The 15,430-nt window shown below is 39.7% G+C and overlaps 1 protein-coding gene across 5 annotated transcripts in view; it reads left to right on the top strand.

Annotated features, from left to right (window-relative positions):
- Positions 1 to 15,430, top strand: part of LOC106075845 (CD151 antigen-like) — a 60,322-nt gene that overhangs the window by 23,092 nt on the left and 21,800 nt on the right. Inside the window, exon 1 of one of the 5 annotated variants that reach the window (XM_056044110.1) lies at positions 2,656 to 2,788. The exons of 3 other annotated variants lie outside the window; for them this stretch is intronic. The gene's annotated coding sequence lies outside the window, so the exon portion shown is untranslated. Of the gene's footprint in view, positions 1 to 2,655; positions 2,789 to 9,223; positions 9,400 to 15,430 lie in introns of those variants that run through there. One more of the 5 variants, XM_056044109.1, reaches the window with a different exon arrangement.

Below are 15,430 nucleotides of genomic sequence, written 5' to 3'. Positions count from 1 at the left end.
TTATGTATAATTGCTACTTTACTTTTGAGCCTTCTGTCCTGAAGGCTTTCTAAATTTAGTGATTTCACTAAAGGTGTTACTCTAGTCAAATGTGAATATTCGTTTGTTATGAATCTCACTGCTCTAGTTTGTGGTCTGTTCCAGTTGCTTAATGTTTTCTTGAGTTGACTGTTGACATTTGACTGTTATAAATGTAAATTTATCTTGAGTATTAGACTTAGATCTAGGGGCAACATCGGTTTTGAAAGAACAATGTGTTCTTGAAAGGACTATCACGTTCAATAATTTCCGATTCAAGAGTATAATAAATTAATCTTCAGGATACTTAAGAATTAATTTCCCTTGTTGGTATCAAGCAAAATGATAAATTAGCAGTAATTATGTATTCATCTCTTGTCTAATTGAATAATTGTGCAAAGTTTCAACTTGATCCGTGAGTGGAAAATTTGGGGGAAAAAAGCATGTTCAAACTTTATACCAGACAGACAGACAGTTGATATAAAAATAGTCATTTTTGAATTAATATGAGCTAGTAAATGTAAATGTAAAAATGATAGACTCAATAACTTAGCACACTCCTTGGCGAACGCACCCACACACACATTCAAGGAATACGTAATTACACGCATGCACAAACATATAAACTATTTTTTTAAATTAAAAAAAAAAAAAGCTTTAAAGGGAAGCAATTCATAGAACTAGAGGTTGCACAAGGTCCCCTAGAAGTGGGCCGCCCACTTTGGTAATCTTGTTAGTTCTGATGTAAAGCCAATTTTCTGACACGACTCTGAAGTAATTTTAACTATCTTAGACACTGAATGCTTTGTGTGGACTGCAAATAGTTTATGGCTGTGCAGTTTTAATTGGGCCTTGGTGTGGCTGGGTAAGTGATTGAATCGTGAGTCATTGTGTGCTCACTCTGGGCATGAGTTTGTGTCTATCACACGTCAATCTCCCTCACAGTGCTCCTTAACCTCTGAATCTATCTGAAGATTGGCCCTGCTTTACCGGAACTTCTTATGTTGCATATTATTGTATCAAAACAAGTACTGAGACTTTAATGAGCGCTAGTGTTTTACAGAGCAAAAGGGAAATTAACGATTGGGGGGGGGGGGGGGGTGTATGGCAAAAATGTTTAATAGACAAGAGATAAAGACATACGAAGACTTAATATAGAATACTTATAAATGACTAAGTGTATGTCTGTGGCTTGAGCCTATGAAAAGAATGAGGACAGCCGACTTGGGAACTTGCAGATGATGCTCTTTTGCGAACGAAACGGTACTGGCGCCCTCAGAGACATAATATTCGGAATATATCGTCTGCTTGTTATCTACTTCCTGTCCTACTTCCTTGTTTGGTTGTGTTACACCCGAGTACGCTATTCTGCCTCAACGTGGCACTCGGGTGGAAACGATGGCTTGAGGAAGTGGTTTGGCTAAATGAATAGCAAAACAAAACTTCTGTGAGAGCGTCCGAAGGGATGCGAGAGTTTTCCCATTGCATGGTGCGGAGTTGAAAGAGAGCTTCCACGTCCTTGTCGATAATCCATGCGCCGTTCCTCAAGGGACCGCTACACTAATGGCGAGTCCTGCACGGTTAGCTTGGTACAACATAGGAAAATGGAGGGGGGGTTCCCGGTGTACTCGGCCTTTGGCCCTGCATTCTAGTTCATGCGCCCAGAGTGCCGGATATATATTGGAAATAGCAATGTTTTACATAGACATTGACCTCTTCCAAACAGAACGGTTTGTTCAAGCAGGCTTACATACCTAGAGTTCGAAGAGCCTTCAGATCAACTCTTATGACAGTAACACGGTTATATTACATGTTTCGGACATTCCATCAGAATCGAAGATGATTTCATCCTTGCCCGAACCTCCCGCAGGACGGCGGGGCATTACGCCGTTCGAGATTTGAACCCGAGACAATCGTGACAAGTCCAAAGCGCATACCTCACGACCACGCAAGCATCCTCTAGGCAATACGTCTGCTCCTGTCTCATTATTCATAACACAATCTCATATTCACACATTCACTTTGTCCCGAATTTTTTTTTTTTTTTGTTGCTTCCCCTGCCTCTTCTTATTTTGTGTTCTGGGTTTCTTGGGTTTTTAAGTTCCGTCTTGAGTTTGGAGAAAATGTCGTATTGATTCCGATGTCACCCGGCTCTCTCTAAACCTCTCACCTTTTTCTCCTGGCCTGTTTGTCTCGTGTAACAGCCGCCATGTCTGAGCACCCTCATCTCCACCGTAGACGTTTTGCCCCCATCACCCCTGACACCAGTGCCTTGTCGTTTTTTTTTTTTTTGTAAATACCCAGAATCCAGTGTGTGTTTTTTTTTATTTCTTCGTAGATTCTGAGTTGGCTAATAAATACCCAGATGTTGTGGGAAATACCTAACGATGGAACCACTGTTCGTCAGCCGCCTCCGCTTACGTCTGTAGCAAGAGACAGTCTAGCTTAAGTCTTTATACCTCCCCCCTCATCTCCCTTCCTCGTACTTCCCCCCCCCCCCAAAAAAATCTCCCCATCACACTGTTTTCGTTGTGGGGCTATTTAAAGAGATCGACTAACTAGATCTAGGGCGGATGGACTTTGGCGAACTTCTCACTTAGGGGCTTTTGTTCAAGGTACGGATCGAGTCTTCCGGTGTTCGTGTTGGTTCATTGACACAAGTTGGATGGTCTCTGTCTGGATATTTTTTTTTTAAATTCTTCTCTTTTCGGTTTGTGTGTGTCAAATGTCGGATGTACTCTTGATTTGAAGTGTTTTACAGGTCAGCCTGGTAAGTCTCCTGGTTGTTGATAGAAGTGATTTAAGTACCAGGCGATAACGGCTCGTCGATAAAGCTGATAGTGTTGAGGTTTTTTGTTTTTTTTGTTTGGTCGAAGTGCCCTAACCTTTTTTTATTTATGAGGTACTCTGGTAGGTGTGTGTGTGTGGGGGGGGGTGCAGCACGATATAACGGTTTATTCTGTTAAACATGCTCGAGGCGAGTGGAAGTAATTTGAATGAAAGCTGTCACGCGGTGTTTCTGCTAAGTGTATAGCAGTACTATCGCAGTCTGCCATTCAAGTTTGTAGTCATACTTTAACAGATCCTTAAGGTGTCCTTATGCCAACTCTTTTATTTCCTTGTGTAGCCACGCCCACCTTCCTTTTTTTTTTTCACGCCTGGCTAAAGTCATTTAAGTGAGGGTTTTTTTTTTTTTTTATTCATAGGAGTGTCGAAAAAAAAACAAGAAAAAAAAAACTAACAGAACTTTTCACCTCTTGTATACATTTGTGATTTCTTAAAGCGAATGTTTGCAAAGGCGGCGTACTTCTTAGCTAAAAAAAAACTGTGGAATATTTTTTGGTATATGGGGGGGGGGGGGGCAGTGGGGCCTTAAGTTTGTTTATTCAAGAAGCAGCTCAAACAACTCACTAGGGACTCCACTAACTGGCCAATGCTCTTACTTAGCTCATGATTTTGAACGTAAAGGAAAAAAAAGTTTAGACCTTGCGATCTATGGGGGCAGATGATGTTGAGGTCATCTGTTTGTTTGGCCAAAGGTTAACGAGCAGGGTGGTGTGGCCAGCACAACGACCAACCGCCTTTACTTTCCCCCAACTAAAGTCAGGTACCGATTAGAGTTAGGTGGACTCAGGGGCACGCTAAAATCCCGAAATTCAAAATCCCAGTCTTCGCCGAGATTCGAACCCAGGACCTCCGGTTCGGAAGCCAAGCGCTTAACCAGTCGACCACCGCACCCCCCCCCCCCCACACACACACACCAAAGAAGGGTGTCAGAAATTTTAGTCGTTTAAGTCACATTACTGAGGCTGTCTATAGTGTTGAGAACATTTCATCTTCTCTGTCTATACTTACTACTGAGGCTGTCTATAGTGTTGAGAAGGTTACATCTTCTCTGTCTATACTTACTACTGAGGCTGTCTATAGTGTTGAGAAGGTTACATCTTCTCTGTCTATACTTACTACTGAGGCTGTCTATAGTGTTGAGAAGGTTACATCTTCTCTGTCTATACTTACTACTGAGGCTGTCTATAGTGTTGAGAAGGTTACATCTTCTCTGTCTATACTTACTACTGAGGCTGTCTATAGTGTTGAGAAGGTTTCATCTTCTCCGTCTATACTTACTACTGAGGCTGTCTATAGTGTTGAGAAGGTTTCATCTTCTCCGTCTATACTTACTACTGAGGCTGTCTATAGTGGTTAAGAAGTTTGCATAGGAATGCTCTAAAATGACTGGTTATATGTATGTACAACGTGTACAATTTGTCTCAATATTCTCTGCGCCCTTCCTAGATTTACACTGTGATGTCTCTCCGTCCATAGATAATAATACGACTTTACTTGGTGTCAGAAGGTTAAGGAGGATTGCAGTACCCCCAGGGGCACCGGAAGACTTGGGAGGGGAGGGGTACGCGTTGCACCTCTTTAACTATGCTGATTTTTTTAAATACCCATTTATTATGTTCTTAAAGTGTGTGTGTGTGGGGGGGGGGGGTAGTCAGCATTAAGAAATTATAAAGGGAGTACACATAGTTCAAAAGTTTGGGAAAACCTGGACGTAAAACATTTCCTCCAGCCTGCGCTCATTATTTTTAAAGTGATGATTGGCTTGCGCAGGGCAGTGCCACTCTTTACACTAAGCGTCATTCGCAGTGGCACAGAAGTCTGAGACGGCTGTGAACAACGAGCAGTCGTAGCCCTTTTTTTTTTCAGAGTTTCCATCTCCTAGACTGGCTGCCGAGCACCCAACAAGGTTATAGACTCCATATTTATTGAAATGTGTAACAACACTTGTGCCAGATGTGACAACATTTTGGTGGTATGATGTGTTGTTATGCCGGGGATTTTACTTGAATTCAGTAGTTAACAAAATGACGATCTAGACTCACAAATTAACGATTCTTTGATAAAACAAAACTCTGGAACTTTAATAAATACAACGTAAGTATAGTTTATGTACAAATTACAAATCAATGAATATGGAACATATTACAAAGGCTTTTCAAACAGAGCTCCTAGAAACGTGACTAGCTACAAGAACATTATTTTATCGACTGACTTTTACTTTCTTACTACCGCCAATTCTCTGGCGCTAACTCTTTTCAAAAATGTCTTTGTTTAAATTCAAATCAACCAATAGATTTCAAACATACTAATTACGTCCCTTGGGTAAATCCTGACTTGAACGTCAAGTGTCTAAATTTGAGGATTAAATCCCCAGACTCATGTCGAGGGCTTATATTACTTTCAAAAAGTGAAATGTACAAACAATTCTATAATGTAATCTGTGACAAAATGTACCAAATGTCTTATATAACTTTATTCTGTGTTGACTTTAGGATTGATACATTTCGTGTATGGTACGTGCTTGGATGAATTTTAGTCTTTCATAAGTATAATTCTTTATATTTAGGAAAATACACAGTTGCCCCTCAAAATACACATTTCCAGCTCTGGGAATACGCATTTCCATTTTGGCATGTAGGCATCTCTGTATTTATCCATCGCTACTGCGCCTTATTTCCCTCCAGCCCACACATTTTTTACGGCGCCCCTCTTCGTGTCGCCACTGAAATGTGTTTTTAAAAAGTTCCAGAGCGACATTTATTGTTATTTCCCCCCCCCCCCCCACTTCGATGTCCCCACCCCTATGTCACGTGTCAGCTTGGGGCCAGGCAGTGCGAGAACAATGTTTAACTGACAAGGACCCACATGGACTGCTTTATTTATTCCATCGATTGAAATGAAAAGGTGGGAGCATCAAAATGAAGTGAGACGACGCCACATGCTGCGCGCGAGCCACGGTTTGGCTGTACCCTAGTGGTACCAGGTGCTTAAAGGGTTTAGTGTAAAAGGGCGTGAATCAGAGGCATGACTTTGGCCTGATGTTTTAGTTAACAGTGATGGAGATTTTCTTAAATTTTTAGGAATTCCTATTACTTTCCCCATATTAATTTTTTTTTCTTAAAAATTAAAAAAAAAAAAAAATTAGGTTACTGCCTTGCCAAGAAACCACAACTGCAACTAGTTCAGTCTGCATTGACCCTTTAAAAGCTATAAGTGCAAAAATAAATTCAAACATTCTTGAAGTTCTCCCATTAAATTTGCACCAAAAAATGTCCTTGCATGCATATTTTTATGAATACAGTAAAGCACACTATGATTTTCATTTTTTTTTTCAAATATTCAATACAACTATTTTCTATAACTACATTCAGTTTTAATGTTATATATAATTCAATATATAATTTTAAAAATATTCTATGACTATTTTGGTTATCTCAGCATGCTTGTGCAAAACGTTTCCTAAAGTTGTTTTAAAGTCTTTTCCCTTTAGTGAGTTAATGTTGTTTTCATTCAAATGGGATGTATCGATATATATATATATATGTTATAGCTTTTATATAGCGCTACTTTCATGCTTATAGCATGCTCAGAGCGCTTTTGGTCCAATCTCATTTGTGGACCAGTTGGGGGGGGGGGGGGGAAGGGGGTATCTAGGAGTTGGTTTTCCGTGCTGCCTTTAGGCGCTCAGTAAACACAGCTCTGCACGAGTCGGGTGTCGAACCTCGAGCCCCTTTCTAGGTAGCCAAGCCAATCGCACTTGGCCTCTCGACCACGCTTCCCACATATAGGCCCTGTGGTTCACCATAGAGCTTCTTTGAAAGTGAACAGTTTACCTTAGGTCCCGCATTAAGCTTCACTTGTTTCAGGGTAGGCTACGGTTAAACGATACGAAGATGCTTTTTGTGGCAAGTTCATCGAAGAGCCGTCTTCTGACACCAAAACATTATCAAATTAAAACGAAATACACTGCTTAGTATACTCCAACACTCGACTGTCTTTTTGTGCTTCCCTGGTCATAATCCTATTCTCTCGAGGTGCGATTGTTCTTCCTGGAGCTTATTGTGTTGTCGCTAGTAACCCTAGTTGAACCATCTGCCTTAAAATGTGTGCGCCATTTTCCGCTGGGTGAGACAGTAACGTCATTGTGCAGTGCTGCCTTGCTCAGGACTTCTCGTTTTAAACAAATCTAAATACTTTTATTCGGGGGGGGGGGGGGGGAGAGGTTTGTAATCATAAATATCGAATATTCATTCTCTTTTTCAACTTGTCTAATTAATGGTCTCTCGACTTTCAATAACAAATGATTTCCTGATATGGTTATCCACTTGTCAATGCTCCTTAAACCCATTGACTAGCTTCAGTACATGTCACTGATAACACTTACAGTAGGTTTCAAGAAATGTCGCGATTTCTTCGGAAATTTCCCAGAAGTCCTAAGTCTAGGTGTCAGTCTAAAAATAGGGCTGAAATTTATGAATCAATCTTTCAAAATGAAAAAAAAAAAAAAACTGGTTTTCTGGCTGTTCTAATATCACATAGATTTACAAACATTGAATAGTGTGTGTCTCCCCTGGGTTACGTCACAAGAAGTCAACACAAGGCTCTGACATTCATGCTTATATTTCCCACTATAACTTGTCAACGTAGTGACTGGTGTCACAGCTCTCGTTGCATTGAAACTCTGCCTCGTTCAAGCCAATCTTTAGTCCAGCCAGATTGTTATATTGTTATAGTGTTACAACCTTTGAGCGTCAAACTGATTTTTGCTTTAAACGTTTGGTTCATGCAATTAATTAGAATCCAATCAGTTGGGGTCATAAAGGAATACCGGAGTTGTTTTTTTTTTTTTTTTTGGTTTGGGGGGGGGGGGGGGCTGTTGTTGTATTGTTCGTGATTAGTAAAAAAAAAAATAATAATTCCTATCTAAACATAATAACGCATGTTTTCATTCTATACTTACTTATACTGGTCAGGTCATGTCAATCAAAATTCACGCATATCCTCACTGATAAAGCAAACGTTTGAGACATAAAAAAAAAGTATGGGGCGGGGCAGGGACAGTGGCGTAGGTAGGGATTTGGGGGCCCGGGGGCTTGACCTCTTTGGCGGCCCCAGCATTTTGCCATTCGACATCGTAACATGAAATAATAGCGTAATCTTTAATGTAAAAAAAAAAAAAAAGTAAATTTCGGACACTCATTTGGACCCCTCCCTCCCCCCACTCTAGATACGCCAGGGAACCCTGGGGTGGAGGAAGCAACAAGAAGGATGAATATAATAGTGTCCTGATTAGTTTTCTTTATTGAATCGCGTTCTTGTTCCAACCAGGGCACTTTGAAATGGTTATACTTGATAAGAAGCTTCATATAAATAACTTTTCTTCCGTTTCAAACTTGGTCTTTGAATTGTCTTCCAAGAACTGTTTTCTATTTGACATGCATGGGGGGTTGGTGCCCTGTGTTCTGTTCCTTTCCTTTGATTCTATCGCAACTGGGTGCGGCGCAATAATGGCTTCGGGCCGAATTTATTGACTTGTGTGTTTGTATTTCTTGCACGAGGCGGATCATAAATTGTACAAGACGCGCGCCTCTCCGCCCCCCCTTCTCACTAATGCAACTCAGAAATCATAACTTTTTAAATCGGTGTGCCGCTAGAACTTTCCCTCTAGCTACCTGGCGGCTAACACTTTTAGGCCTGGGGCTCGAGGACATTTTTTTGTCAGGTGCCGCATCACCTCAAAGAATCGTGCCCCCTAAGGAACCGATCCTCATTGTTGTAATTATTAATTGGACGGAAATTGTAATAGGAGCATGGTCCAGATATAGGAGTCGCGGTGGCTGAGTGGTAAAGCGCTATAAGCTTCCGAACCGGAGGGTCTCGGGTTTGAATTTTTGTGAAGACTGGAATTTTTAATTTCGGGATCTTCGGGCGCCTCTGAGTCCACCCAGCTTTAATGGGTACCCGACACATTAGTTGGGGGAAAGTGAAGGCGGTTGGTCGTTATGCTGGCCACATGACACCCTCGTTAACCGTAGGCCACAGAAACAGATGACCTTTACATCATCTGCCCCAGAGACCACAAAGTCTGAAAGGGAAAATTTAACTCTACTACGGTCCAGATATTACCCGCGGGCCATAGTTTGGGCACCACTGAAGTAAGCCTAGACAGGATGTATACTGCCGCTGTTCGTGTGTGTTCAAATTTAGCATACACCAAGTTTTTTTTTAAGCATTCCCGTTTCCACTTGACTGCGTAGCTCTCCAAAAGTCTCCTGACGTTCGCGTGCACGCGTGTGTGTGTGAATGTGTCGATCCATTCATACGTCTTGCTGGTCACGTGTGGGTGGAGGGAAGGAGGGGAGATAATCTGACGTCGTACGGCCCATCTAGTTTTGTGTTACTTTCTCATTCGCTGGAGTTACCTGGAGTTGTATGTGTGCTATTTCTTTTTAACACAGTGGAGATATACTACCCACGAAACTTTGATTCTAGATCTAGATCCAAGATCCTAGATCTAAAGAATAGCAACGTGTTGTAAGTGATATATTATATGTAAAATGAAATCTAGATTTAGAAGTCTAGATCTTTAGATCATATGTTTCAAAAATTATTCTTAGCCTTAATTCAATAAATCTCAATAATTGGGTTAATAATACTTAATTTAGGTTAATCATTAATCTCTACAGATTAAGTATAATACATTAATGATTATTATAGATTTAGAATTTTAGATCTACTACAACTAGGTCTAGATCTAGATACTATTAATTAATTATTTAATTATATTTAATTACTAGATATAGAGTCTATCTACAAATCTATAATGGTATAAATCTAGATTAGATGTAATTCTGTAGCCCACTGTAGGCTGTTTTGTCCAATCTAGAATCTAGGACTAGATTCTAGATCTAGTCAATCTAGTCCCTCATTTTAAATCTAGATCTAGGTCTATCATACAGTCTATGTACCAAAATAATTCAGATATCAAGATCCTAGTTAGTAGCTTTGTATGTAGACTTAGTTAGATATAGAATAAATATAGAATAGATCTAGATCTATGTACATCTAAATGTTTAAAAAAAAAATTTTTTTTTCTTTTGGTATTCTTGGATTACAGATTTACCGTGGTCATTTTATAGAGAGATCTAGAGAAAAAAATCCAGGTTTTAGTCGAATTTTAGATCTGTATCCTGTGACTTTAGGCTATCACCAGTATTAATACACACTACATAGATCTAGTCTCTGTGTAGACTGTAATGAGCACGCATGACTAGATCAACACATGGACATGCGTAGGACGTAACATTTTGTAATTTATAAGATATTTTAGTTCTATATGAGTTATCAGTGGCGTAGCTAGGATGGGGGTATCCGAATGTGAACCCCACTCCCGACTCCAACTTGAGGGGGGCCCCCAAAATGATTGTCCCATTTTAAAAAAAATAAAATCAACTATTACGCCATTCAGCATTGTCGAATGTCAAAATGCAGGGGGCCCCTAAAGAAGTCAAGCCCCCTCGAGGCCCCCTAAATCGCTAGCTACGCCACTGTAAATTATGTAAGATTGCAGGTCTAGCTTGTCACTTGCCTCTATATCTTGATGTATACCATATCTAGACATTCTATAGTGATGGAAGGTGGATCTAGTCTAACCTGTAGGACTCCTTTTCCTTAAAAAAAAATAGAGAGATACATATATTTCATGTTTAGAATCCAAATATGTGAAAGTACTAGCGGACTTGACTAATAAGCTTTGCATCTAGATTCTAGATCTAGAAAGTAAGAATGTGTTGTATACTACCATTTATTAAGATCTAAATCTTTCTAGTGGCTTTGAAGTTGTCGTTTTATCTTTTTGAAATTGTTCCGTTTTTTTTCCCCTCATGTTTGGTTTGTTTCGTTTCTTAGTATCTAGATCAGACCTAGAAATGTCGTTGTCTAAATGTGTATCTTTTCTTGGCCTTCCTTTGTCTGACAGATCGTAGGTCTATCACATCGTGTCTGGGTAAGACACAGTGATTGCTAGCATCCCACTGTTGGGTCATCAAAGGGAATTCCTACGACTATTTTACCATTCCTTCTGGCTCTGATCCTGCCCTTAATAACTCGACACAGATGCTGGGGTTCTTTTGACGACCTCCCCAGCCCTAAACTCCCATACGTTTTAACTTAATGTGTGCTGAGCATATATTTGACTGCAGTGTGTGTGTGTTTTTTTAAACCTTTTCTGTACACCTAGCGGCTCGTCTGTGTGTGCGTGTATATGTGTTAGGGGAGTGGCAAAAGTCACAAATCTATTTATTAAAGTCTTTTTTTGTTGTTGTAAAGTTGTTTCCCTGACGTTCATATTTATTGTTCGTGGGACAAGCGGAGATAAATGGGGGACACTTTTCTTGAAGTAGGCTGCTCAAGGGCTCTCACACTGTATGACACCTGGGTTCGATTCTCGGTAAAGACTGGGATTTTGATTTTCTGGACTTTAGGGCGCCCCTGAGTCCACCCAATGGGTACCTGACTTTAGTTGGGGAAAGTATAGGTTGTTGGTCGTTGTGCTGATTTAACATTATCTGCCATATAGATCGTCTGAAAGGGTAACTTTTTTGTTTACAATGAGAGCATTATTTAGATGGGATTGCAAATTGCAAGTACGATATGACTTTCATAGCACATTTTATATTCTCTGACTTTCATAAAGCACATTTTATATTCTCTGACTTTCATAGCACATTTTATATTCTCTGACTTTCATAGCACATTTTATATTCTCTGACTTTCATAAAGCACATTTTATATTCTCTGACTTTCATAGCACATTTTATATTCTCTGACTTTCATAGCACATTTTATATTCTCTGACTTTCATAGCACATTTTATATTCTCTGACTTTCATAGCACATTTTTATATCCTCTGACGTTCATATTTCCTTTTCATTTTCTAGAAATCTTGGATAGTCAGTGTTTATTTAAAGGTCTAGGGTCTACACCATCTAGGAATGTTACTCAGTGTTTATCGATAAGTTTACACCATCTCGGAATATTAGTCAGTGCTTAGTGATAGGTCTACACTCTACACCAACTTTGAATGTTAGTGTTTATTAATAGGTCTACACCATCTCGGAATGTTAGTCATTTTTTTTATTCATATTGATAAATGTACACCATCTCAGAATATTAGATAGTCAGTGTTTGTTTTTTTTGATGAATGTTAGTCTAGTCAGTGTGTTTGAGTTTGATGATCTTGGAATATTAAGTTTCCAATGTTTATAGGTCACTAGGTAAGCCTAGGAATGATAAGATGCAACGTGAAACTTGTGCGAAGAAAAAAAAAAAAAGAACCACTTAGGTATTTGTTGTTTCTGCGTATTGTCTTCACAGACCTGTAGCCTATATGCTGTTCACTGAGAGAGTCAGAGTCCATGACACCACACCCTATTATTTGTTATGTTAGTGAACGCTTTGGTTAGGTTGGGGTCGTTTTTTTTGTGTTTTTTTTTTACAAAGGGCAATGGTGTAAAAGATATATCAACTCACTCCGTCTGGCCAAAAGTTTGTGCACGTTATTTCTCCAATCTCAGATCATCTGAAATTTTGCACAATTATTTTTTTTTTACCTGACAACACAAGGATAAATTTAAAAAATTAGTTAATCTACCATTGTTAATTAATTTGTTTGGTATCTCTGAACAAGGGAAAGAAATTGCTCTTGACTGATGTGGTGATCTAAGCTGAATTTGGTCCCCTTTGTAGTATCAACATTTGAAAGGTCTGAACTAACAATAAATACCTATACAATCTTCTATTTTCATAAACACCGCAGTAGCAGAGTGGTTAGAATGTTGGCTTGGGTTCGAATTCAGCTCGTTCCCCTCCTCCTCCCCCCCCCCTTTTTTTTTTAAATATTTGCTTTTAATCCCAAGGCCCCCCATTTTTCCAACTGGTCCAGATAAATGTTAGAATCATAGCAAATGGAGAAATCTAAAAGCAATGAAATAGCGCTAAACAAAAGCAATGGGTTAAAACTGTTTCTAATCGTATGGATTTCTTGTTGCTTCTCTAGCTAGATTCTAGATCTATTACAAACTACATTACATGAGTGATACAGATTGATACAACTATACTTCGTATATACGCTTTATTTTTAAGGTTTATTTTTGGTTGTTTTTCTTGTTTTTGCTTGGACTTTTTATTCAGCCTACGCGTGTTATTAGTCAACAACTAAAGGTCAGCGCTAACTCGACATTATGTTGCTGTATGCTATTGGCTAGCCACGTGCTATTGTTCTGATCATTATTATCATAGCTTTTTTATATAGTGCTACTTTCATGCTTATAGCATGCTCAGAGCGCTTTGGTCCAATCTCGTGCATGTACTTAGTGTCCAAACCGCGATCACTTTATTTGACTATATAAGTGCTGACTCATTTTCATTACCAACAACTAAACTACCAGGTAAGGCAACGTTGCAACACGCTTTGTATTATCAAACACAAAAAAAGTTTCGGAAATTTGTTTTATAATCATTTGTATTAATTATAATCTGATTGTTATTCCCCATGTTACTGTAGACAGCACTTGCCAGCTAACTCTGTCAACCCTTGCTGGCTGAGGTGTGTGCTGCCAACAGTCCCCTGTTATTTGTAGATCTATTCATGTTTTGATGTCCAGTTCGAACGGCCAGGTGCTTCTTGAACGACTTGCCGTGTGGGTTCCGCTTCAGTGAACTTGTGTATAGCTTTTAAGGTCCGTTTGTAATTAAATGCCTAGAATGTACTATGTGCCAAAACTGTTTTTTTTTCTTCTACTGGGCTACACAATAAAATTGGAAGTGCCTTTAACACCTGGTTCAGCCCCCCCCCCCCCCCCCCATTTCCCCAGCTATAACTCCTTTAATATGTTTTAACCGAGGTTTTTAAAAATGTATATATTTGTAGGACAAAAAAAATTCAAGCATTGAATCAATATTAAGGATTTGCACGAAACAAACGTATCAATAATTCACCAATTGGTCAGCAAATCAAAATCGGTCCATATTTAATGGTTATAGTGATTAGTGGTCACGTCATTTTGTACATACACAGACACAATCTGGCACTGGCCAGTCAAAGTTACATCTTGAAATTGGTCAGTCACGCCCTGGTCAGTCTAACTAGTTATTTAACCAGTTAAATACTCTTTTTTTCCATGTGATTTTCAAGATCCTTCGGAGGCAGCGCTAATGAAATGAATTTAGTTTTCTCTCATGCTTTGCACGCGTAGTCCATGACTCAATTCCGTGATCAAAACACGTGCTTTGTAGACTTCCGTTTTGGTCATTGTAGTCAGCTTCCGGCTTTCCCAAACTCTTGGTCTGAGTCTAGCGAAGGTTGAATCGAAGTAAAAAGTAAGTAAAGTTCCCCTTTCAGAACTTGCGATCTATAGGGCAGATGATGTAAAGGTCATCTGTCTCATAATACAAGAAAAAACTGAAATGGAAAAAGAAAATTTGGGAACTTAGGCTTGGAGATTAGGCGTTTATGGAAGTTATCTCAAATAATAATATACCCTGTGGTTATATCAACCGAGGGAGAATGACAACTGTCCTCACAGACGTCTTTAGGATTTTAAAACATTCATAAGAGTCTCGTTGCCTATCAGAGGGCGGTACTGCTGTAGGCCTGCCATATCGCCAGAGAATTCCTCTGTGGACACTGATAAAGTGACTAGTCACTAGACAATATATGGGATGAACTGCGCAGTGGTTTCCAAATCAGGGAGCTCTCCATAGAGTTTTCTTTCTATTGGGGTGTTTTGGGGTCAGTGTCTTGTACGGGCCTCTTGGTAAAGAGAACAGTTTTGAAGGACATGGTCGGCATTCTCTGGTGACACTCCACATGGGCAGATTTCACGGGTTCCAATTTTGAGCTTCCGGTGCATGTGTTGTCTCATTCTATTGTGTCCAGTCATGAGTCGAAAGATTAGACGATGGTCTTGTCGGGATAGCTTATATCTTTAACGAAGCTCGACCCTGGCAGTGCCAGAGAATGAATAGTCGTTCGTTTTAACATAAGAATAATAATTATGTAAATTGGGGTAAGTGTCCAATTGTTTTAGTCTACAGAACATACTGGCCTCGGTTTCGTACTGATTTGATTTTTGGGTGCACCTACGCCTCTGTCTTCTTCTCGATCTCATTTTTATTGTTGAAAGGTTCAGTCGAGTGGGTCTTTTATGTATAAACCTCGCTGATGGTTCCAGACAGGCGCCTCTCCATTTATTTGTTTTGGTTGCACTTTCGCCTCTCCATGGATCTCTTTTTGGTTATTATAGGCTTCTAGCGCTTTTCTTACATGGTGATTCCCCGCTGACTCAGAATCATCCCTTTTTTTTTTGTCTTCATTACGAGATTCGAACGCGAACCTTCACTTCACCCTTTCTCAATAACAAACCACAAAGCAGAGTACTAGAGTATTGCGATACTTTAGAAATAAACGCAAGTGGCCATCTCTCCACCCTGCTCCACCCCATAAATAATGAAAACGTATGTAGCTTTCTTGCGATGCTGTTTCAACTTTCTGTGTCCCTAAAT

The sequence above is a fragment of the Biomphalaria glabrata genome, chromosome 10 (genome assembly GCF_947242115.1).
Source record: "Biomphalaria glabrata chromosome 10, xgBioGlab47.1, whole genome shotgun sequence".
NCBI lineage: Eukaryota > Metazoa > Mollusca > Gastropoda > Planorbidae > Biomphalaria > Biomphalaria glabrata.
Note: the sequence above shows the minus strand (reverse complement) of the source record. Positions and strands in the feature narration are given on the sequence as shown.